The following is a 25,592-nucleotide window of genomic DNA, read 5'->3' as shown; positions in this document are numbered from 1 at the left end:
GCCTCCCAAATATGCAACAAAGTCGAAAATATTCAGTTTTTTTTGCTTGGAAGTGTTTGTATAGTTATTTGTGTACTCCAAGCAGACCCCAAAGAATTTTTCCTCAGGTAGATGGCAAATGTTGTATGACTGGAGAAGAAAGAGATAACTAGGAACATATGTTTTGGGAGTGTAATAACTTTTCCCTACAGAATACTCCTTTTTTTTTTTCAAACACCTTTATTGAATTTCACTTGTGACATAGGCAGATTTGCATTTATACAAAAATAATCGAACTCTATTAGGAAATTAACATTAACAAAAATTATACTTCACATATATTGTTATATTTGTAACCTAAGCAACATTACAAAATTATTGAATTCCTGCCCCCTTTTTTAAACAAGAAACATCTTTATTAAACCATAATTTACAGTATAAGCAGTCGTGCATTTGTATAATGAAAACAAACCACATTGACAAAATCCTAGTTGCAAGCATTTTACATCACAAACCATGCTGACACACTCCCAGTTGCAAACATTATACATCACTTGTAATCTACCCATTCATTTTCAGTCACACATTTCATACCTCATTTAAGTCCTGTTTTCTTTTAAATCTCACTTGTCCCCTGTGTGTATTGTTCCCACAATTCACATTTTTCCTATGTAATGTGCTCCTACCCTTTTCTAAAGATCTTAATTCCAGCTGTTTTTTCTCTGTTGCTATATTCACTACTTCTAATATAGTTGGTTTAGATTTTGATTTCCATTTTCTAGTAATTGCTTTTTTGGCAGCCACCATAATTAGACACAGCAAGGCGTTGTCTAGGCAATTCTGATTCTGTATCATAGCTCAGAAATCATCTCCCTCATCACACCAATCTACCCACCCCGCATCTCCAACAGCGTGCCCCAAAGGGAATCCTTAAAGTCTGCCAACCCATGACACTCCCAGAAAATGTTTCCAAGTGCTGCTTTCCTCCCCCTCACACCTCCAACATTTGTCGTCTACCAGAGGAAAATGTCTTTGGAAGTCTACATGGGGTATAAAAATATCTATGTAAACATTTCCAAGCAAAAATCCTAAATCTTTTAGATTTTGTTGCATATTTGGGAGACATACATATATCCCCCCATTGTTTCTTTTTGAATTGCTTATCCAGTCTGTCTTCCCAATCCTTTCTAACCTCCTCTGATTGATTCTTATAGTTATCCTGCAATATTTTATATGCTCTACTAATTATTCCTTTTTTAATGGCGGCTTCTGTTCTAGATCATACTAAAAACTCTGCCAGTGCTGGTCTTTAGTTTAGGACCCCCCTATTTCTTTTTTTTACCTATACTCTCATATCAATGCTTGATAGGCAAAGCAATCTCTAACCTGCATTCCAAATAAATTCTTGGCCTCTTCCATTTTACTACCTTTCCCTCTCTAGTTATTTGCTTTCAATACATTGGTTCCTTTGCCAGTTTTCTACAATAGAACTGAAACCAATGGAAATTTTAGTGTTCAGTGAACAACAAACGGAACCAAAGATGATGAACGCTGATCCCCTGTGTCTTGACACGCCAACCACAGTGAACAGTCGCAACAAAAACGGATGATGAGCCGGTAGATAAAATCAAAAGTTTTATTGTCCAAAAGGTTAAGCGCTTTCACTCGCTGCAATGCAAGCTTCATCAGAACTCCATAATAGTGTAACAAACACATTTAAATAACCTTGACGCCAAAAAAAAAAAACCACTGCATTAAAGCAACATGGACTGTAATACATGATAAACATGTCTGATAGTACTAAATGCCATAAATACATAGCATAAACGAGAAACTCATTCTCACTATCATAAAAATAGTGTATTAATATCCAGATGTGACAACCATATGTCTAAAGTCTGATAACAGTTAAAATCAATAATTTACACATACTATAAAAATACAAATAATACTTTATAAATTTGTGATTAAGTTAAATGCAAAATCGGCTTAATGGTGATGTAATCATTCAACCCTGGTGTGCTAGAAGCGTCTGTATATAACTGCCACTAAATTTCTTTATAAGACAGTATTCCTTTGTAATCACCACCTCTAGGGTCTATTTGTACACTGTCTAGGATGGCAAATTTAAAAAAATGTTTATCTCCACATTTTTTAACATGTTTATGTAGGGCGTTGTTTACATCCTTGGTCTTTATACTGCATAAATGTGCATATATACATTTATTACATTTTCTCTCTTTTTCCTATATAAAATTCAGAACAGGCTGTGCATTTAGCTAAGTATATAACCCGTCTGGTATTGCAATTACCTTGAATAAATCTTATGTTTGTCCTGTTGACATTATCTAAAACAGTACTTCCTCTAAAATGGCATGGCATTGCTTGCAACTACCACACTTAGTAGCATTTCTGTGAGTCAAATTCTTAATAATGCCAACTCTCTCTAGATAACTTTTAATGTTACGCCCCATTTTATTAACAAATATAGGCTGCTACTAAGTGTGGTAGTTGCAAGCAATGCCATGCCATTTTAGAGGAAGGAAGTATTGTTTTAGATAATGTCAGCAGAACAAACTTAAGATTTATTCAAGGTAATTGCAATACCAGACGGGTTATATACTTAGCTAAATGCAGAGCCTGTTCTGGATTTTATATAGGAAAAACAGAGAGAAAATTTAATAAACGTATATATGCACATTTATACAGTATAAAGACCAAGGACGTAAACAACGCCCTATATAGACATGTTAAAAAATGCGGAGATAGACATTTTTTTTAAATTTGCCATCCTAGACAGTGTACAAATAGACCCTAGAGGATGTGATTACAAAGGAATACTGTCTTGTAAAGAAATTTGGTGGCAGTTATATACAGATGCTTCTAACACACCAGGGTTGAATGATTACATCACCATTAAGCCAGTTTTGCATTTAACTTAATCACAAATTTATAAAGCATTATTTGTATTTTTATAGTATGTGTAAATTATTGATTTTAACTGTTATTAGACTTTAGACATATGGTTGTCACATTTGGATATTCATACACTATTTTTATGATAGTGAGAATGAGTTTCTCATTTATGCTATGTATTTATGGCACTTAGTACTATCAGACATATGTATTATGTATTACAGTCCATGTTGCTTTAATGCAGTGGTTTTTTTTGGCGCCAAAGAGGTTATTTAAATGTGTTTGTTACACTATTATGGAGTTTTCTACAATAAATTCCAGCCCCTTCTTGCCTATTGTTTGTAATCCTAATTGCAGTCATCCCTGTTGGCAGAATCTCCTTTCTCCATTCCCATGTTGGCTTAGTTGTTGTTATACTTTCTGCTGCTTTATGTATATAATATTCTGTATGATTATTGTTCTTCTTAAAGGCCTGCATCCAAAGTGCCAGCCTCTGCTCCTTTCTTGAGCTTCTCCCCTGTTTCAACATCATCCCTTTCCACTTTTATAGTTTTCTGCTTGTGCTATGTATAGGAGTCTTAACTGTGTAGCTCTGAAATACCCCTTCAAATTGGGTAATCCCAGTCTGCCCTGTTCTACTGGAAGAATCATCTTATCCCACTTGACTCTTGCCATCTCCCCCCCTCCTCCCCCAGATAAAGTCCTTCAGCTCTTTATTAGTTGCTATCCACAACTTATCCTCTGGTTGATAAAAATATACCAAACCTGTATACAAAACTAAAGGGACTAAAAACGTTTTGACTGCTTCTTTGCATCGTACTATCCACATCCATATAACAAAGCTTCCGTTTTCTCAGTTTTTGTATCATCTTTTCTTTAGTCTCTTCCCGGATATCCTTAGCTGCCACACCAGAATCATTTTTAATCCATACTCCTAAATACTTCATTTTATCATGTCCCATAAATGTGGATATTGCTGAACCAGTTCATGTGTGGGTACATAATTTACCGCTATTGCCTTTGTTTTAGTTTCATTAATTTTGTATCTTGAAAACATTTGAAACGGTCTTAAAATGTTCCACAACACTGTAATGTCTCTTTCTGACAAAACCAGAAAGAGACATTACAGTGTTCCACAACACTGTAATGCCTCTTTCTGGTTTTGTCAGGTATAAAATAATGTCATCTGCAAATAGAGATTTTCTTGACTACCATACCAATTATATCCTTGAATTTGCGTCCCTTATTTTCTTTGCCATTGGTTATAAATATAATGCAAATAAATGGGAAAAAGGGCACCCCTGTCTGGTTCCTCTGCTCAAGTAGAAATTATCAGAGAGAACCCTAGCCACTTTAATTTTCTCCTCTGATCCCTCACATATCCTCCTAATCAACCTCATAATTTCTTCGGGAAATGCAAATGCTTCCATTGCCCTGTTCATAGTCCCAGCTTACTCTGTCATATGCTTTCTCTGCATCAAGATCCACCAACAACAATGGTATTATCTTGCATTCTGCTTCCTTCTGGATCATCAATGTTCTGATAATGTTGTCATATGTTTGCATGCTCTCCACAAAACCACACTGAGCCATACCTATCAATTTTGGCATTACTTTTGTCATTCTTTTAGCCATATAGACATGAACAACTTATAATCATGGTTTAGTATTGAAATGGGCCTGTATGAAGTTGGGTCTAATGGGTCTTTACCCTCTTTAGGTATTACAGGTACCACTGCTTTCTTCCAGGATGCTGGTACTTTTCCTTCTCTTAAAATACTGTTGAATAAAACCTTCCAGATCTTGATCAGTTTTTTCTCTCCTAGCTTCCAAACCTCCACAGTTCCAAACCTCCACAGTTCCTGGGGACTTTCCTGTAGATTGGTTATACCCCACAATTTGTATCTCATCTCTTCCTGTCCTAATCATTAGTAATCAAGCCTCCTCTACCACTAACCTTGGCATAGTTAATTCTTCCATAAACATTTTCATTTGTATCTTTTTGTGATTTCCATATTTATCAGTTTTATATAGACTTTCACAGAATTTCTGAAATATTTCTAGTACCTTTACATGATCTCTTGTTGCCTTCTTTATTATGGGCTCCCTAAGCATGGTGGCAGCCCTTTCTACTTTCTGTTGCCTGAGTCGTTGTGCTGAACTTTTTTATGCTCTACTGCTATCAAAAAAGAGTTGCTTAATAACAATCTTTGTAAACGCATGCATATTACCAAGGTAATCCCTTGTTTTTTGCTCAACATTCTGCAGTTGATCCTCCTCTTGTTCTGTGATATTCTTCGTATTCTACAATACTTTAACATTTGTCAGTCCCTCTAAATGATTCATGTTACTTCTTAACCATAACTCCCTTTCTTTTATTTCCACCCTATTTTTAAACTCCACCTTAATTTTATCTCACTCCCTAGATATATATTCAGAAGAAATGTCTATCCCAATAGCTCCTGAATAATCTTCACTACCTCATTCCTTAAATTCCTCTCTTTTCAGCAGATAGGTGGGAAAGTGCCAGTGTCTCATTTTTTTTATTTCCTTACCCTGTGTTTTTACTTTAGTTGTTATTGGTGCATGATGTGAAGTAGTTATTTGGTGCATATCAAGACCTTCAATTAAATGCACACGTTCTTGTGAAATGTAAATTCTGTCTAGCGTAGCCCAGTTTTTATATCTTGGGAATATGTAAATTCACTCCAAACTCCTGCTACTGAATTCACATCTTTCATGCCAAATATTTTCATACATTTCTTCGCAAATCTACCCTCCTTTGTTATACTTTACTTTCTGAGCCCCCCAGACACATCTTCACTGTTGCATACCACATTCCAGTCCCCAGCTATAAGTAATATTCCGTGCTGAAAATGATAATTTCTCCCAGAATTTTCTTAAGCTCCATTATAGCAGTTTTAGGTGGAATGCAAGTGTAATCATCCTCCCTTGCCAGTAGCCCCTTAACACTGCAACTCTGCCATTATTATTTTTTTATCCTCTTCTGTCACTATTGGTGCTCCTATTGCAATTAATGTAAGTACTCCTTTTCCTTTGCCCCAGGTGTTCTGCTGAATAACCATCCTGAAAACCTTTCTTTATCAAATTTGCATGCTCCTAAGTGTGTCACCTGTAAAATAGCTATTTGCACTCTACATTTTTAATGTAGTTCACAACTCTCTCTTGTATTTGTCTGTGAGACTGCTGACATTTAAAGACATTACAGAAAGCATTATTGCATTAAAACGTTATTATTCCCACCTTTTATGTATAACACCTTTTTTGTTAAATGTCTAGTTCCAGCTTTTGTGTTACATGCATGCACTGTTTAACAGGTTAAACTATTGTACAGGTGTTTGACAACAATGTCACATCTTACAAAACTTTCTGTTTTATTGAAAGCCATAAAAAAAAAAACCTGATACCCCCTAAAACCTGTTAACTTAATGCTAACACACACAACTATGTATATCTTCAAATACTGAAGTTTTATCCTAATAGAAACAAATGTTCCAAACTGACAGCCATACTCACAGACACAAGTTAACCTAAAAAAAAAGTTAAATATGCTAAAATGCATGATGCAGCCTGTGCTTCTACCAAGTGCTAATTGGTTTTGTCTTTTCTTTGTAACTCTCCCAGCTGGGAAAACCCCTGAATGCTTTCAGGAACATTATCTCCTAGCCAATTTCTCTTCTCATTTTTTCTTCAGCTAGTCACTGTCCCCAGGACTGTAGCTAGTTTCTCTTTTTCAGATTTGTCTCCATGGAGCCAGAAGAACCAGGCAGCGAGTTTCTCCTTATCAGATTGTTTCCATGGAAATGTGAAGACCAGCTGCAGAATTGCTACTGAACATACATGTATTTGCTGGGAAAAAACTCGTAATATTCAGTATTCTATTTCATTTACTTGCTTACTCTTAACACTTGTTACTAAATCAATGGTCCTTAATCCAGCCATTTCCCTATGCAAGAATGAGAAAAAGCACATTATTTTTTTCTTTTGTCATGCTCTTTTAACCAGGCTTTTTTTCATTGCATTGACTACATTTTGTAAAACTGAACAAGAGAGAATGGAGAAAGAAAAGAAGAACTGAACATTTTTCTTTACTTACAGTAAACTTTCTCCCTCCTCTCCCCCAAAGCATTTTTTGAACATTAGTGACATGAGGTAGGGCATATGCTCTAGAGTCCCCCACAAGTCCAACAGATTCTGAAAAAGTCCAGTATTTCTAGATTTTCTGATTCTGTCCTATTTCACACATATCAGTATTGCATTGATAATACCACATTAAGTTACTGGTTTTATTACTGTTCATTGCCATCTCCCAGTTCCTGTCTCTGCTTCGTTTCCAACATGCTCTCAGTTCTTCTAGTCAGCTCTCATGCTCTCTTCCTTCATGCTAACATTTTCTGTTTAAACATTGGAACAAATTTCACAGGTACATGCTTTCTGTGGTCTTTATTACCATTAGAACAAAAAGCAGGATCTCTTTCTGTTTCACAGTTTTTTGTTGGAAAAACTTTTCTATTCCCTCCTTAGCATGTAGTTCATCAAAAAATAAGTGAGATGTTATGTTCTCCATATCTCACCTTCGTTCTTGCTGTACTATAGCTCGAGAGCTTTTACTGGCTCGAGGCTAGCCCTTATCCCAGCATGCCTAGCGATAGTTACCCCTGATCTATTTTGCCACTTGCAGCATTGAGATTGCGAATACTGGCTTAGGCTACGTGTTTTTCTGTTTGTGATATTTTTGAAGAAAATGTCTTATTTTATCTTATCTAACTTGTAATAGTAGTCCCTTGTTTTTCTACCTTCCCTATCTCATCCGAATGACTTGCGTTTGTTGTGGACTAACCATTTTTCTTTCTGGCCCTTTCTCCTCTTTTAATCCCATTTAACTTGGAGGGTTCTCCGTTTTTCTTGCCTTCTTTTAAGTTTTTAGCAGTTACTGTTTAAATTAGAGTCTCTCCTTAAGTAGGGAGTTCATTGTTTAACTTAGAGGCTCTCCTCCTTTCTCTTTTTTCCTGTCTGATAAAAAAAAAAAAAAAAAGATTATTTTGTCTGTTATTGGTTAGTCTTCTTGTTGGTAGTGGTTGTTTTTCTTTGTCTAGCTTAGATAGTGCTGTTCAACATTACATCGAAAGGTACTGCCAAGAAATCGAAACCTTCATGTTTCAAAAAGTGCGATTCGTGCTGTCAAAAGATGTCCCTTATGGACAGGCACACGAGTTGTGTGTACTGTTTAGCACCCGTTCACCTGCAGGATTCGTGTTCCATTTGCCATGCATTTAGTTCACGAGTCCTGCAGGAAAGAGAGAACAAATTAATCTTAAGAGGTTTACTGAAGGGCCACTTTGCTGTTATGGAGGAGACTCGGCCAGCAAAAAACTGGAGAAATCCAAGCCTTCATCCTCTTCAGCTCCAGGTTTGGATTTGTCTAAAGAGAAAGGCAAGCTACAAGCTAAGTCAGACCCGACTGTCTGTTCTGACAAGACACTCTCACCTAAGTATTCATCTGTTGTTTTGGAGCCAGTAAGGTCTCACAAGCAATCCAGGTCTCCTGTCTTGGAACCGGTGCAGTCTGCTCCACAGTCTCCTTTATTAGAATCTGTGGCAGGCAGTCACTGGTCTTCAACCCATTCCTCTCAGTCATCCAGGATGATGATATGGAGAGGGTGGCGAAGAGGCTTCTTAGGACACCAGCATTAGCTAAAATAATTTCGGGCCCATCCCAGATGGAAGTGGTGCCAGCAGCCCAACCAACACCTGTCTGGATTCTTCCTTCGACGACTCTGAGTTCGGGGCCGGAGTGTATGGGAGTCGTAGTGGTGGAACCGTATGTTCCAGTAACCTCCTCCAGTCTTTCAGTTCCGACTACCACGCCGATCTCCTCGATACCCCTTCTATCGAGGGATCTGGGAGGGGGAGTGGCATTGAACCCTTGTCCGACTCTACTCTCCCTCTCGGAGCTTCGACGGAGGTCAGCTGAGCTCCTACATCGGCCTCGGAGCCATCACCCTTGGTTCGGAGGAAGTCTCTGGCTTCTTCGAAACCGGTGACTCTTTCTGGTCGGGACAGCTATGCCTTTGAGGTGATGAGCGTGCTGTCTGCTGAGACAGCTCCAACATCGGCTCCATTGGCTCCTTTGCCTTTGGTGCCGGTATATGCCTCTGAACCTGCCCTCTGCCCCAAGTGTAGGGAACCCATGCTCCAGGACACCCCATTGGGCGATCCCACCTATTCCGAAACCTCTCCTGAGCATCCCTCAGAGGAGGTCCCTAGGAAGAGGACTTGCAAGAGGAAGCATGTAGACTCCCCTGAGTCCTTGACATCAGACACAGACTTGGATGACTCAGAAGGGTACCCATGGTCCCCCTCTAAAGATGTCTCTTTTTCAGACATCTTAGAAATCCTTAGAGGGGTGACTGGAAGTCCCTTGCCCCTTCTAAAGATGAGTCAGTGTACCTGGATGCATTTGGTTCCTGACCCTCCACCTCTTGGGTATCTCCTCCTTTTGACCAGCTATTGCATGTAGTGAGTCGAAAGGAGTGGAGCTGTCCACACAAGATGGAACCAGTTCCACGGAGGCCCAATAAACTCATAACAGCCCCTGAAGACACTCTTCTTATCCAGAGGTGTTCCCGTTGATGCTATGGTGGTGGCAGCAGTCACCAAGAAGGAATTAGTGGAAATGTCTTCACCTGTCCATCCATCGAATAAAGAGCGTCATAAGATGGACAGATACAGGAAGCATATGTTTTCAGTGACCTTTACACTCGGGTCATTGAACTATTTGTCCTACTTTACAAGGCTTCAAGGGGATCTCCTCAAAGAGTTAGGAGATACCTTACAGGATCCTACAGCTGTGGAAGCCTCAGACAAGGTGGCTTCTCAGCTTGCAACCTTGACTTCAGTGGTTAACTCCTCCATGCGACTAATTTCTTACGCAGCCGATGGGATGAGCAGGGCAGCAGGCACAGGGGTGGCCTTATGCAGACACTCCTAGATGCGCCTTTGTAATTTTGTGGAGCCCTTCAAGTCTTTCTTTACCAATGCCCCCTTTGATGGCTCGTCCTTGTTCAGGCCCCAGGTAAAAGAGACTCTTACCAGGTGTGAACAGGATGGCAAAACTCTCTCTGCCATGGAGTACATTCTTCTACTCCATCTAGGCCTTATCCTAAAGTCCAGAAGAGCAGAAAAATGTGGTTCTGGAAATCTCAGGGAGCTTTGCCTGACTCACGTGGAGATTTTTCCCCCAGGGGCAGAGGGGAAAATAATGGAAGATGCTGATCTCACGGAGGGGGGGGGGGGTCCGCAGAATCAGGACAACAGAGATACCTTCTCTGGTAGGCCCTTCCAGCACTCCTGAAGTGAGGTTCGACTGTCCGACTCCAGAGACAGTTGGGGGGAGATTGTCCTTGTACCCAAAAGCCTGGCAGATGATCACAGAAGATACATGGGTACTATCGATAATATCCAGAGGTTACAATATCCCCTTCTCCCAACTTCCCCCATCAGCAAGACAACACTCTATCCCAGATGTTCCACCCAGTCTTCGGGATCAAGTAAACCTAGAGGTTCACAGGTTCTTAAGAAAAAGTCATCCAGGAAGTCCGCGCAGACCAAATTGGATCCGGAACTTAATCAAGGTTCTTTTCAGTTCCAAAGAAAACAGGGCACTGGAGACCCATATTGGATCTCAGCAGGCTGAACATATCAGTCAAGAAAACAAAGTTCCAGGTGGTAGCTGGGACAGGACAATTGGATGTGCTGTATCCGTCTCCAGGATGCATACTACCATATAAAAATGGACAGACTGTCAAGGAGATATCTACGCTTCCAGCTGGGAGCCAGTCACCATCAATTTAGAGCTCTGCCCTTTGGTCTCACCACAGGCCTCAGGGTGTTCCTCAAATGCATGGCAGTAGTTGCAGCTCACCTGAGGCATCTAGGATTCTGGGAGTTTACATAACTAGATGACTGGCTTCTTACTGCCACCACTGAGTATCAACTAATCAAGGCAAGAGAATCCACAGTTCGCTCCTATTCTCCACTAGGGATCACCATAAACTACAAAAAGTCTGCCTTGTTAGTATATTACCTATATAGGGGCAGATTTAGACACAAGGGCCATGATAGAAAAGCTGCCTCAAGAAAAAGTATTAATAATCCATCGCCAGGTTGCAGTGCTGTTCACATGAAAGAGAATTCAGGCAAGATTCGTCCTCAAGGTCCTGGGTTCTATGGCAGCGGCAATCACTTCCCTGTGGCTTGCTTCCACATGAGAATTCTACAGTGGCTCCTATTTGCACAACGGTCATTCCAGGATTTACCCATGTCACATTAGATTCTGATCACAGAATCCTGCAAAAAGGATCTGGAGTGGTGGCTTCACAATAAGCAGGCTGTTTCTACCTCACCAACCTGTAGCCACAGTGACCATGGACGCTTCTCAGATAGGGTGGGGGGAGCATTATCTGGGACAGACTGTTCAAGGGACTTGGCAGGAACACGAGTACCACTTGCACATCAATCACCTGGAGATGAGTGGTGCTTCTCACGTTGCAAGCACTTCAGGGCTCTTTACCTACAGGGACTATAGCAATTCAGATAGACAATATGTTGGTAGTATGGTTCATCAACAAACAGGGTGGAGTCAGATTTTACCCCATTGTGTCAAGAGGCCCTACAAGTTTGGCAATGGGTGATGTCTTCCCAGTACTTTCTGGTTGCAATGCACATCCCAGGGAAATCCACCGTGATAGCGGACAAGCCCAGCCGGGCTATCCTGATGCCTCACGAGTGGTCCCTGAAGCAGGTTGTGGACTTGATTTTTTTGCAAATGGGGCCAGCCATGATGCGAGCTGTTTGCCACCCCCCTCAACAACAAATGCAGCAGCTACTTTGCCCTAGTCCCACCACCGGGACAGTCACCTAGAGACGCACTTGTTTACAATTGTTCCCCAGGACTGCTTTCCACCTTTCCACCATTTCCCCTGATCCCCAAGGTTCTTCAGAAAGCAAAGTCATTGGGTTGCAAGCTAATACTCATTACCCCTTACTGGCCTCATCAGATATGGTTCCCATTCCTGTGGCCTTACCTGCAGGGGGAGCCTTGGATCCTGGACCCAGTGCCAGATCTTTTGATGCATCAGTCGGGGGCTCTACATCTTTCCATCCAAACTCTCAACCTCACAGCTTGGTTTCTCCACTTTCGGCCTTAGCCAGGCTTCCCAATGTTTCTCCGGCAGTTCAACACATTTTGATTTCCTCCCATAAGCCTACTACTATTTTATATTTATTATTTATTTATTTCAGTTTGATTACCGGGGAAGTCCACTGGGCCAAGAAGAACCCATTTTCAGTGGAGGCCCTGGGAGAAAAGCTCCAAAGGCAGTACAACCAATACAATGTTTAAGAAGAATAAAAAAAGATAATCCACACAGCAAGAAAACATAGTAAGACACTGCTAATTCAAATTTACAATAGAATGTACACACAGTAAGAACATTGTAAAATGCATATTTACAATAGAATGTAGACACAGTAAGAACATTGAAAATGCAAATTTACAATAGAATGTACACACTGAAAGAATTCACATAGGACACAGCAAAAGTTAAAAATTAGTAGATTTTTTTTTGCTAACTTTTCAATATTGTCATCCATACAGTGAAGTTAGAGCCTGCTAAAATCATATCTAGAGTTCGAGTGTATAAAGGTGCAGGAGTATAGGGGCTTAGTCTACGGGCTTATGCTAGTAAATGGAAGAGGTTCTCTTGTTGGGCAGGCAAAAATCAGGTTGATCCCTTTACTGGTCCCATTTCAAAGATTCTTGAATTTCTTACTGAAACCTTTGAGCAAGGAGTAGCTGCAGCTACTATCTGGGTTCAGTAAGTTGCCATTTCTAATTTCCATATGGCAGAAGTGGGGTCCAATATCATGTCCCATAGGCTGTGCAAGGCATTTTTAAGAGGAACTACCCATTTAAGACCACCAATAAGAGATCCTCTTCCCCCCTGGGATCTAAATTTAGTTTTAGATGCTGTCATTCTTCCCTCCCTTGAACCATCTTCTTCTTGTCCGCTCAAATTTCTGACTTGGAAGACCCATTTCTTGGTTGCAATTACCTCAGCCAGAGGGGTTTCATAATTACAAGCTTTATCTGTTCGTCCCCATACTTTTTTCCATAAAGATCGGGTTTCTCTCAGAACCAACCCCTCTTTCTTACCCAAGGTATGTCATTTGAATCAATCCATAGAGCTTCCTGTTTTCTTCCCTAATCATGGCAACAAGGCAGAGTATAAGTTTCATCAATTGGACATTCATAGACAGTTGCATTTCTGTTTACACAGGACCAAGGACTTTAGAAAATCTGACCAATTGTTCATATCCTTTGTGGACAATAAAAAAGGTTGTGCAGTCTCAAAGCAAAGGTGACTCTATCTAAGTGGCTTTCAGACACTATAAAACACTATAAAAATAAAGGACACTCAACAAGGGCCTTGGCTACCTCTATTGCTTTTCAAGCCAGACTGCCTTTGGATTCGATCTGTGCGGCATCTACATGGGCTAATCCTCTTACTTTTATCACTCATTACAAAGTAGATGTGGCCTCCCAGAACAGGGCATCCTTTGGTTCCACGGTCCTGAAGAGTTTTTTCCAGTGAGCCACCCAAGAATCAGGTGCTGTGGACGCTGTCCCAAACAGCAAGAACGAAGGTGAGATATGGACAACATAATGTAAAGAAGTTATCTACTCACCATAGCGTTCCAAGTTTGTTGTCCTAGATCTCGCCTTCCTCCTTGCGTCCCATCCTCCTTCCCCCTTCATGGAGGATCGAGAGGAATCCATTGTTTTTATTGGCTATACTGGCTGGGTTTCCTTTTTACCATATCCTTTGGTTAGTCCTACTCTCCCCTTCTTACTCTTGTGGATGGGGTCACACCTTTATATGCAGGTGTCATCTGATATTTAGAGTAGAGTATCTCTCTTTTCTATTTGTATGTTCTAGTACTGGGTTATCACAAATGAGATCTGGGTAACTAGCGCTAGGCATGCTGGGATAGGGGCTAGCCTCAACCCAGTAAAAGCTCTCTAGCTGTAGTATATGGCCGAGTCAGAGCAGAAGGTCAGCTTTGAACCCAAACAGCAAGAAGGAAGGCAAGATTGTCAACAAACCTGGAGCGTTATGGTGAGTACCTAACTTCTTTTTTGTCCCTGCAGGGAAGAATACTTTGAAGACAATTGTGCACAGCAGCTGGAGTGTCGCACCTGTGTCTCAACATTCCTTGAATAGTGGAGTAAATTTGCTTCTCTTCTTCCTGGTGTACAATGAGTAATCATTCTCCACAAATACACTGTTGTCTCCCCTTTTTAGTACTTTGTTCTCCTACCACAGTTTTGTCAAAATCAACTTCTCCTACTGGTAGGATTGTGTCTTTCTTCCCCAATGACACCTCCAACATTTGCTGTCTACTAAGGAAAGAATTCTTCTACTTGGGGTATGAAAATACCATGTAAACACTTCAAGGATCCTAAATCTTCTAGACTTTGTTGCATATTTGGGAGATTTATATATATATATATATATATATATATATATATATATATATATATATATATATATATATATCCCCAATTGTTTCTTTGTGAATTGCTTATCCAGTCTCTCTTCCCAATCCTTTCTAACCTCCTCTAATTCTTAGTTATCACGCAATATTGTATATGCACTAATTACTCCTTTCTTAATGTCAACTGCTGTTCTAGATTCTACTAAAAACTATACTAATGCTGGTCTTTCTTTTAGAATCCCCGCCCCTTTTCTTTCTCTTTGCCTATACTCTGATATCAGTCCTTGATAGGGAAGGCAATCTCTAACCTGAAATCCTAATAAGTTATTGGCATCTTCCCATTCTATTACCTTTCCCTCCCTAGTTATTTTCTCCCAGTACCTTGGTTCCTTTGTCAGTTTTCTCCAATAAATTCCAGCCCCATCTTGCCTATTGTTTGTATCCCTAATTACAGTCGTCCATATTGACAATCTCCATTCTCCAATCCCATTTTGGCTTAGTTCTTAGAATACCTTCTGCTACTTTATGCAGATACTATTCTGTTTGATTGCTCTCCTAAAAGGTCTGCAGCCAACATAAGTCTCTCCTTGTTTTTTGAGCTTCCCCCTGGTTTCATCATTGTCTTTCCACTTTAATTTATAGATTTCTGCTTATGCTATGTATAGGAGCCTTAACTGTGTTGGTCTGAAATACCTCTTCATATTGGGTAATCCCAATCTGCCCTGTTCCATTGGAAGAATAAGCTTATCCCAGTTGACTCTTGCTGTCCTCCCCTCATAAGTATGGATATTGCTAAGCCAGTATGTATGTGCACACATAATTTGCCATTGTTTTAGCTTCATTAATTTTGTATCTTGAAAAGATGTGAAACTGTCTCAGTATGTTCCACAGCACTATAAAGCCCCTTTCTGGTTTTGTCAGGTATAAAATAATGTCATCTGCAAATACATGCTCTTTTAACCAGATCATTTTTTTTTTACATTGCAGTGCCTACATTTCTTAAAACTGAACAAGGAGAAAGAAAGAAACAGAAAAACAGGAGCACCTATTTACATTAGTTTCCCTATTACACTTAAAAATAACTGAAAAAAAAAATACTTTATAACATGCAAAGCAAATTGTGCATCATTTAACAGTGCTATTAAGAAAAAAAGTTTTATTTGCAGTTTGCTTTCTTCCTCCTCTTCCCCTCTCCTGAATATTTTTCTGAACATTAATGACATGAAGTAGGGCATATGCTTTAGAGTCCCTTACAAGTTGAACAAAGTCCAAAAAAGTCCAATATTTCTAGAGTTTCTTGTTCTGTCATGTTGCACAAATTATTGCTTTGTAATCTCACATTTGTCAATTTCTAAGTTAGTGATTTTATTCTCCAAACATTAATGACATGAAGTAGGGCATATGCTTTAGAATCTCCTACAAGTTTAACAAAGTGCAATAAATTCCTTTGTATTTCTTTTTTCCTGGCATCCAGGCAGTGCACTTACTAGCCAGTTATTGAAATTTACCCAGAAGTGTAGGTCAACTGGTCTCCTCTGCTAAGTTTCTGTTTTCACACTGGGAAAGCTAGAATTAAGCTGTAAAGACATCCCCATCTTGAATGCTAAAAGCAAAATATAATCTTCACTACATCAGCAGACCTTCACATTGTAAAGGCTTGACCACTAATGTAGGTTAATGGTGTTAAAAACATGTGGCCTGCATCTGAACCAGAGTTCTAGTTCCTTCTATATATTTTTACTTCAGAGGAACTGAAGAGAAGATGGGAATGAATGGAATGCATAGCCAAACTTTGCCACAGGTAATGGCCACTAGAAAGATAGTTTTCCAGGTCTGAAATTTAAGATCACATTTTGCTGCTGGTTCAAACGGGGGATTAATTAAGGCCTACGGAACTAAATTCAAGTCCTGTGGTGGAGTAAGGTCTTTATAAGGTGGTCTCAACAGGAGAGTGCCTCTCATAAAAGGCCTTACAAAGCTTAGATGAAGCCGGGGAAGAATTCTCAAATCCAATATGGAAGTTGGAGATTGCTGCCAAATGAAGCTAATGGTTGAGGAGATAGCTCCTTCATTGAAAATTGTTGCCAAAAATTCAAGGACACTTTGTACAGGGGCTAAAAAAGGGTCAGTATGTTTCTGATGCGCTCAAAAAACAAACTTCTTACATTTACTTTTCTAAAGTTTCCTAGTAGAAGTTTAATGGGAAAATAAAAGTATATGATGGACAGGGGAAGACAGCATAGGTTGTCTGGCTGTTAAAGGAAGTGGAGCAGACATGCTGTCAGCTTTGTTTGAGATATCTGGATGAATTGTGACCATTGGGTGAGACAGGAGGTCGGGAATTGGATCCAGAATCCAAGGTGGGTAAAGAAGATGAGGCCAAAGAAAGGGGAACCAAATCTCTTGAGATCAGTAAGGTGCAATGAGGATGACTCTGCTCTTCAGCCTTGCAGCTTTCTGCAGAAATTTGAAAATCAAGGGAGTCAGCGGATAAGTATAGAGGAGGCCATGGGCCATTCATGAAGCAGAGCATCCCTCAGTGATTCCCACTGTGGAAGGATCAGGGCAAAGAAGCTGTTGCACTTGTTGTTTACGGGGAGAAGCAAAAGAATCGCAGCAAAGCTGGTCCCATTAACAGAAATTCATTTGTCCCTTTCTTGTTGAGAGACCACTCCGTAAGGTAGTAGAATAGACCTACTCAACTTGTCTATCACGTTGGACTTCCTTGGGATGTGCATTGCCATCAGAAAGTGGTTGGAAGAGATCATCCATTGCCACACTCTAAGGGCTTCTTGGCACAAGGGGTAAGACCTGGTTTCTCCTCGTTTGTTTACATACCAAACTAGTGACATATAGTCCATCTGAATCGTTGTTGTCTTTGAAGGAAGAGGGTCTTGGAATGCTTGCAGCACTTAAAGCATTGCTGTCCTTTCTAGGACATTGATACACATGTTGGCCTCTTCAGGGACCAAGTACCTTGAACTGTTTTCCCCAGGAAATGCCCCTCCACCCAATCTGGGATGCATATGAGGTCACTGTGGCCTTGGGCTGAGGGAGAATGAAAGGATGGCCTTGAAGAACTTGATCTGATCGAATCCACCACCAAAGATGCATTTTACATGCTTGAGTAATCTGTATTTGGACTGACGTGTTGATAAAGAATTGACCATTCAGTTGCTAATATCCACTGAACCATCCTCATGTGGAATCTCACTAGAGGAGCTAAAATTTACATTGATCCTAGAGCTTGTAGAATCAATCGTGCTGAAACTGTTGTACTGTGAATTATCGTCTTGACCTGAAATCTCTTGCAAGAGGAAGGGAAGAGGTTATTGATAATATGTTGAAAACTGTTCCTATAAATTTTAATATCTGAGAAGGTTCTGAGATTTGCTGTAATTTATGGTAATTTCTAAGAGGGAGCAAATTTGGAACTCCAGTAGACTAACTGGTGAAGACTGGATAGAACTTGCATTTCACTGTTGTATGTGCACTTAACTGAAAGCTTCAAGACCCACCCAATGCCTGTATCAGACCATGCACCAATAAAAACAAATATAAAGTTGCAGGGTAGTGATAGAAAAATGAGACATTAATGTTTTCCTACTTATCCATTAAGAGAAGAATTTAAGGAATGGGTAGCGAGTATCATTTGAGTAGTTAGGGATATCAGAATTTACTTCAGAAGGGATAACTAGTGAGTTGGATAAAATGAAAATGGACTTTAAAAGCTTAGTAGAAATAAGAGAAGGGGATGTGGAAAGAACTAATAGTATTGTTTAGAGGGGTTAGCAATAGTTAAAACACTGCTTAAAAAGAGTAATTTCACATTGCCTAAAAGAGGAATCTGACAATAAGAAGAGCAGCTGTTGAGTGCTAAGGAAAAAAAATGCAAGCATTTGGGCAATATGCACAAGTTTAGAAAAGTTGCTTTAAAGTATCTGTTTTTGATAATACCTCTAGAGCACAAAAACTTTTAGCACAATGACTTGGGTAACATAAAGTAGAAATAATTGTACCCAAACGTAGGGAGCCTATGACAAGAAAAATAACAAGAGATCTTCTACAGTTATTACAGCTATATTTGTGAACATTTATAAAAAGCAGAAAAGTGGGAAACCAAAAAAGGCAGAAATTTAAACATTTAGGGAAGATTTAGTTATGCCAATGTTAAAGAAACATAAGGCTTAACAGTTGATAGCGAAGAAAGGAAGAGGTGAAACAAAAGCAACCATGTGTAATCAATCAACAGGGATGTTTCTAGGAAGAGATGATATTTCAGTGGCGATGTGTAAGTTCAGAGAGACAAGAGAAGAAAGATCTGGAAGTTTTTAACAATATTTTAAAAGGGAAAAAGTGCCAACATCTTGAAAGAAAGCAGTGATTGCTGTATTACCTGGAAAATGAAACTCGAACCAAAAGCTGACTTCTTCATGAAGAATAAATTTGAACGAAAGTACTAAAGAATTGTTTGCTTCTTCATTCCATCTACAGCTTTTGGTTTGAGTTTCATTTTCCAGTTTGTTGTGTGCTTGTAAGTTTTTATACTTCAGATCCTGCTTCATGTAGACCCATTTCAATTTTAAACCATGATTATAAAGGGTTTATGTCTGTGTTAGCTAAAAGACTGGCACACATGTTGCCAAAATTGGTAGAAGTGGATTAGTGTGGTTTTTGTGGAGAGTAAAACATTTGTAAACATTAATAAAACGATGATCTAGAGGGAAGTGGAGTGCAAGGAAAACATTGCTGCTGTTAGTGAGCCTTGATGCAAAGAAAGCATTTGATAAGATATGGCTACAATTTTATGATCAGGGCAGTGGTAGCATTTGTGTTCCCTGATAGAATAATAGGATTAGTAAATGGGATATATGAAGTCGGTGGTAAGGATTAAGGTAGGAGGGTTCCTCTCTGACAAGCTGTGTTTAAAGAGATGAACTAGGGATGGAGGTCCTCTTTTCCTCTTTGTTGTTTGCTTTATATTTACAATTGTTAGCAAACAAAAAGGACAGTTGTGTAAGTTGCACTTACTGTAACAGTAGGGGTTCAAATTCCTCACTACTGCAGTAGCCTTTAGTCTATATGGGTTGTTTCTTGCCTAGGAGCCTAAGTTATTTCAAAAAGCTATGGCTCCCTCCCACACTAAAACTCACTGCTGATTGGACAGTCTTAAGTAGGAAAAATCAGTAATCAGCGTGGGATAAACTTCAGGACTTTTTTGCCTAATAGAAGTAGTGTGCTCATCTAGAACTAGACAGAAAACAAAGAATAACCTAATTCACCACTAGGGGCATGGTGAGTGGGTGGCTTCTGCAGCAGTGAGGGATGTGAACATCTACCATTATGGGCAAGTGCAGCTTACACAACTTGTACTATGTTCATTATGCCTACTTCTTCAGTAGACGTTAGGCTGTAGGGTGGATTACCAAAGTCCATCCAACCTGAAAGGATTAAGGATATGGATCAAGGAGCCCCTATTAAGTGGTCCTGGGTAAGCAGTTCATAAATTTAAGCAAAAAGCATCCAGAATGTAATTCTTTGTACAATTATATACAGATCACTAAGTGGCCGTCTCTAGAAAGTTTCTAGAGTTCACCCCTTTCCAATATGGCAGTAAAGAAGACAAGGCCTCAGACAGAAAGCCTTAAAACAGCCTGAAACTGGTATATCATGGTGGGTTATAACAAAAAGCAATAGCAAAGGACAACCAAGTGGAAATTGCTAAACTCCTTTTTAAAGGAATTATTTTTGTCAAGATAGTACCTGAGCTGCTAATGCATGAAGGGGAGTATAAGTGATCTTTTCTCCATGGTTCTGAGGGTTAGGATAGAACTCTGGAAAATTGATGGCCTGATACAAAGAAACTCAGAAATAGCTTTGGGCATGAGTGGGGGGATTTGTTCATACAGCTGCCATATTCCAAATGGAGACCAGACCAGAAAGTGTTATCCCACCATGAGAGCTTGCAACTCGGATACTGATCTTGCAGATGTCCGAGCAAAGTAAGAACAGTTTTCTATGTAATTGAACGTTGGATATATTTAATAAGTGGGATCAGATGGGAATGTGAATAACTTTTCCAACAGAAATTAAGATTCCAGGAAGGAACAACCTTTTTGCAAGGTGATCTCAGGTGTGATATGTTTGCCAGAAACTCAGAAAACCATAGAAGATCTATGGACAGACATGAAGTAACTGCAAAAATGTACCTTGAGAAAGTAATTTAAAGGCCAGAGGTTAGTAAGTCAAATACTTGAACACCACTACTACAATGCCAGATAAGGCCCTGGTTATTTGGTAAGCACCAGCTGGAAAAGTCTTCCACATGTGGATATAAGATTTTCTATTAGCAGGGTATCTTTTGCCTTTTTTAATACTTACTGCATGTCCTCAATAAAGAGTTGGCTAAAAGTAACATAATCCAGGCAGATGATTAAAAATGTATGTAACTGTGGTGTCTCAAACTCCCTCTGTCTTGTGAGAGAAGATCCAGATCATGAGGAAACTTTTGTGCGCTAATTGTCTTTGGCCAATTCCATAAAAAGAGAAACCAATGTTGCCTTGGCCAGAAGAGGTCAGCACAAATATTTTTTTTGCACAGTCTTTCTGAATATTCAGAATTAGCCTGGATTTTAGTGAAAATAGTGGAATGCAAAAGAAATTTCATGTCTGTTTTGAAAGGAGGCGAACAGATCTCTTTGAAATGTTCCCCAGAGCTGGATCAATACTGGGAAGACCCCCATGTATGAATCACATTTGTGCGGGTCTGTCCTGGTTCTGCTCAGTTTGTCTGCCACTATGTCTTGCTCTGATAAAAAAAAATGCTGTTGGAGGGTTAAGGAATGCTAAAGAGCTGACTCCCAAGTGATCATAGCCAGCCTGTATAGAGAGGGTACTGGCTTATGCTCCTAGCTTGATAACTTACTGCAACACTGTGATGCAACACAACCTAATATTATGTGTCTTTAGACTGACTGACTGAAAAATGCCACAGGCCTAGTACCATTACCCTTCTATAAACTGCCCCCCCCAAGAAAAATCGTGGGTGTCTGTAGACTCGGACTGACTTGGAGATTGAGGAGAAACAAAAGTATGAGAGACACAACTGCTTATATTTGTAGTTATTGGTAGTGCATTTCCATTATACAAAGCCCACAGTAGCTATCTGAAAATGTAAAGGATGCCGTTTGGTTCCATGTTTTTTTTTTTTTTTTAGATACCACAGAATCTTTGGCATGCATAACTGGCAAGATTAATTATGAGAAGCATGGGTGCATTGAACCCCAAAATCCTATGAAACACAGTGAAGTCCTTAACTAAGCTGCAGTGCTCATGAAGATTTCCAGTTAAGCTCCACTTTTTCAAGTGTCAAAAACCTCTGGTGTGGAGCATCTGCAAGACATCCTAGAGAAGCAATCTAGATGTTTATCTGAAATCCCAGACTGGACTGAAAAGCTGAAACCCATGTTAAGGACTCCTGTTGTCTGAGTGAAGACTGTGCAAAGATATGTACAACATCCCAGTATGGAAGTAAAAAATAAACTGCCATTCTGTTTGCTGTAAGTGATGACTGTAACAAGACCTTTGTAAACAGACTTGATGCAAAGAGCTGATCATGAAATCCAGATGCAAATTTTTGGAGATCTTTTAAGGCCATGTTACCATAAAGCTTTCAGGGGGGGGATTGGGAACAGACTTTGAATGGTTACTATCTTGAGTCTTGTAACTTCCCCATATTGAAATAGGAAGTAAGAAAGATTAAAAAAATGTTCTGTAAGAAAAGTCTCTTCTGATGCTAGAACCATTATGCAATGGAAGCCTTTTGCTCCTTGAAAAATGACACTGGTTCTGTAACACTTAGGGAAGTAAAGCTAAATAACCTGAAGAAAAAAGAGAGTTGGGGAGATACATCCCCAAAATAATGTTTTTTATCCAATGCCTCTGTATCCCTTCTGAACCACCTTTAACCTCCATGAGTTAGAGACCATCTGTTGAAAAAAAGGGAATGAACAGAACCAAATAACACTTTTGATATCAAACTCTGGTGTAGCTTCTTAAAGAGAAGTAGAAGCAGGGGCTTTCAGCACAATTAGACAAAACTTTAAAGCATCCTGAGCTAGTAGAGGCATGTCCGAAATAATAAGATTGAAATAGGCACAAACTTCCACACATGGAGCTCAATAATTTTGTATGTCCAAGTGAAAGAATAGAAAATGTTAATGGCAAATTTGCCTCTAAACCTTCCTTACCATATCCATAGGGAAAGGCTTGTGAGGCGACAGACGCCTGTTACCAATCTGCTTTTATGGATACTATAAGTCATGGTTGTTACAGGCATCATAATATACTTCTCCAAGGCTGGCAGTAGAGGAGGACTAGGTAAAGAATTAAGTAAGTCTACAGTGGTGACATCCATTACTTGCATTAAAAACACCTCACTCATTCTAGTAAAAAGTTGAGAGAGGAAATCTCCCATGTTTCCCCTCTACATCAGCGAACTTACTGGGTTTGAGTATCTATATGATACAAAACTTTTTCTCTGTCAGCTTCATTTGCTCTGTCTTAATCAGGAAGATTTTTACTGACCTGCTTGAAAGTTAAATACCAGGATAGATTGCATGTTACCATGTCTTAGCTTAAGGTTAAAAAAAAAATTCTTACTAATACCATGTCTTTAAGTGAATAAGTTGAACTTATGTGACCAAGTGTAAGAGGTATCCATGGCAGTGATAGAGGAGCTTCCCCCAGGCACATGTAGTAGCATCCCCTAGAGAAACTCCATGTCCCAGTAAAGATGGTTATCCCTTGCCCAAACTCAGACATTGGAAACAGCTGAAGAGGACATGGCTGACCTTTGGTTCATGCAGGCCGAAAGGACTACACCAGAGGAAGATGAAAAGTTGAGTAGTCTGAAAAGCCAAAAATGGGTACCAAAGGTTCACCCACTATTGGCTGAGGTGCAAACTGAGCCCATGCAGTGAGCAAGGGCTCTCAAGTAAGTTATTTTTTTCTTTCTAGGACCTGCACAAGTCCGACCAGTAGGAGCAGGTTAAGTAATTATGCTGTGACTGAGAAGAATCCATCGGATGAGGTTAGGGTTTCTGTAACAAGTCATTTGGAAGGTAAGTTATTCAAGGTCTACACAATCAGCACACTTGAACTTAACCCTTACAACTGAAGTCCCCAAAACACTGTAATGGATTCATGTAGTGGTAGGATCTTCGGAAAACGGAAAGAACAAATTTCATAGAAGTAAGTGGACTTTATGAGAAGAATACAATGCAGTATAATGCTTAAAATGAGCAGTGAGATTTAAAGGAAAGGGGGAATTGAGCAATTTGTTTAACGAAGTGAATGAAAATGGTGAAAAACATGTATACTACACAACGATAGTGGAAACAATACATATTGTTCTGTTTTCTGTTAATGTATGTGAACTTGTTTTAGATTAAAATATGATAATTTAATAAGGATGTTTAAAAAAGATAAAACACAATATTAGAATGGTCAGTAAGCTATAATACAAGCTCTAGTGAAAGCTGTTAGAACTCTTTATTAGGTTCATAGGTAGGTACTAGGCTATCGACCCAAGGGCATTTATAAGCCTAGCCAGAATGTGTTTGCTTTTGCCTCCCTTTTAGATTAGTTTCCTGAGCCCCTCTGTCCAGCAGGGCCACTGAAGTGATCCCAGGGGTAAATTTACGATTTCCCATCCACTCATCAAGATTTCTCTTGAAGAGAGTCCGTGAGGGGCTTTGCCTAACATAGATTAGGATTCTATTCCAGAGTGAGGGAAGTCTCTGGGACAGGAGTCTATCCCTCCAGCATGTCCTATTTATTGTGCTGAGGTTTAAATCCCTAGAGCATGTGGTTCTAAGAGATTTGGTTTTCTTGAGGTGGAGCATGTCCATTAATTCCGGGTTAGACATGGCCTTGTACGTCAGGCAGAGATCACCTCTGAGTAGGCGGTAACCAACCGAGTAGAGCTTCTTTAGTCGAGCTGCATAGGGCATCTGTTTGAGGCCCACGATCCTCTTGGTGGGTTACTTCTGTGGTCTTTCCAGCTGGTGCAGGTGTCGTTTAAGGTACATCCCAAATGGGGCATTGTACTCTATTATGGGCCTGATGAGTGATGAGTAGGAGTAGAGGAACATAATAACCTCTCTTGATCTAGATGTGAACCCTTTTGTGATTAGGTGGGCTCCATAGAAGGATTTTCTAACCACTTCGGCAATGTGATTATCAAAGGAGAGGTTGCCATCTACTTGGGTCCCCAGATCCCTAATTTCATCTTCCATACTTAGTGGATTACCACCTATGTGGTAGTTCGTGGGCACTTTTTTTTCCCAAAGGGGATGACTATGCACTTTTTGGCATTTAGCTTGAGGCCATGATTCTGACATCAGGTATTCATCTCCGTGAGACCCTTCTGGAGGATGTCTTTGTCAGCCGGAGAGTCTATTATGGCCCTCAGTTTGCAATCATCTGCGAACTTAGCCATAGTCCTCCCGTGCTTGCCTGTACCTCAGAGAAGTATGTACCGAACAGGAGGGGGTCCCAGGACTGAGCCCTGTGGGACGCCACTTGTAACCGGTTTAGAGTTGGACATGCCACCCGCAACTCTGACCATGTGAGTTCTATCCATGAGCCAGTTGGCATCCCATCTCATGACATAGGGGTTAATGTTCAAACTCTGGTAAGCTTATCTATAATGCCAGTGTGGGGAATGGTGTTGAAGGTCTTTGCGAGGTCCAGGTAGGCTGTGTGGACTATCTTTCCCTCATCTATGGCCTTGGTAACTGTTTCAAAGAAGTCAACTAGGTTTAGGAGGCAATTTCTGCCTTTAACAAAGCCGAATTGGGTAGGGTCCAGTGTCTGGAGGTTCCCAATGTCTCTGTTAATGAGTTCCATGATGATGCGCTCCATAGCTTTGCAGACCAAACTAGTCAGGCTTATAGGGCGATAGTTCCAAAGATCCGTTGTGGCACCACCTTTGTGGAGCGGGATAATTGTTGCTTTATGCCATTCTTTGGGTACATAGCCTGTGGTAAGGCTGAGTTTGAACAGTGAATTTAGGTGAGGGGTTAGTTCATTTTGGAGCTCGTGTAAGACGCAGC

General features: G+C 40.0%; 1 protein-coding gene across 1 annotated transcript in view; it reads left to right on the top strand.

Annotated features, from left to right (window-relative positions):
• The window catches only part of HGSNAT (heparan-alpha-glucosaminide N-acetyltransferase), a gene marked incomplete in the record, with an annotated part of 974,112 nt that overhangs the window by 877,087 nt on the left and 71,433 nt on the right, over positions 1–25,592 (top strand).

The sequence above is a fragment of the Protopterus annectens genome, chromosome 17.part0 (assembly GCF_019279795.1).
Source record: "Protopterus annectens isolate FY-2018-M chromosome 17.part0, PAN1.0, whole genome shotgun sequence".
Taxonomy (NCBI): domain Eukaryota; kingdom Metazoa; phylum Chordata; order Ceratodontiformes; family Protopteridae; genus Protopterus; species Protopterus annectens.
The sequence above is the reverse complement of the archived record's forward strand: the minus strand, read 5'-3'. Positions and strand labels throughout refer to the sequence as shown.